Source organism: Colobus angolensis, unplaced genomic scaffold (genome assembly GCF_000951035.1).
Source record: "Colobus angolensis palliatus isolate OR3802 unplaced genomic scaffold, Cang.pa_1.0 Scaffold419, whole genome shotgun sequence".
Classification (NCBI taxonomy): domain Eukaryota; kingdom Metazoa; phylum Chordata; class Mammalia; order Primates; family Cercopithecidae; genus Colobus; species Colobus angolensis.
The window spans coordinates 1,018,450-1,018,887 of record NW_012117588.1 but is presented as its reverse complement, the minus strand read 5'-3'; positions in this window follow the sequence as shown (position 1 = coordinate 1,018,887).

Sequence of the window (438 nt, the reverse complement as noted above, 5' to 3'; positions counted from 1 at the left end):
ATATTTATATTTTAATACTAAACTGGAGCTGAATCATTCCTAAGGTCCTGTCCAGTTTTAGACACTGAAGTAGATGCAGGAAGAAGCAGCTGTCAAATCCCAAATTACAAGGGAATATGTGTTCTTTACAAGCATCCTATCACTGGAATCTGTGAAGGAGGAATTTAAGCCCACAGAAAATTCAAGGCTAAGAATCTGTGTGACCAAGGCATAAAAACATAAAATGTTGTGATGAAGTTAATGGCCTAGTAAAGTTTTATTCACAAAACACAGAAGAGGTACCAGACAGGAGACCACCAAAAATAGAGACAGGCCCTGCACAGTAGCTCACGCCTATAATCTCAGCACTTTGGGAGGCCGAGGCGAGCGGATCACCTGAGGTCAGGAGTTCGAGACCAACCTGGTCAACATGGTGAAACCCCTTATCTATTAAAAATG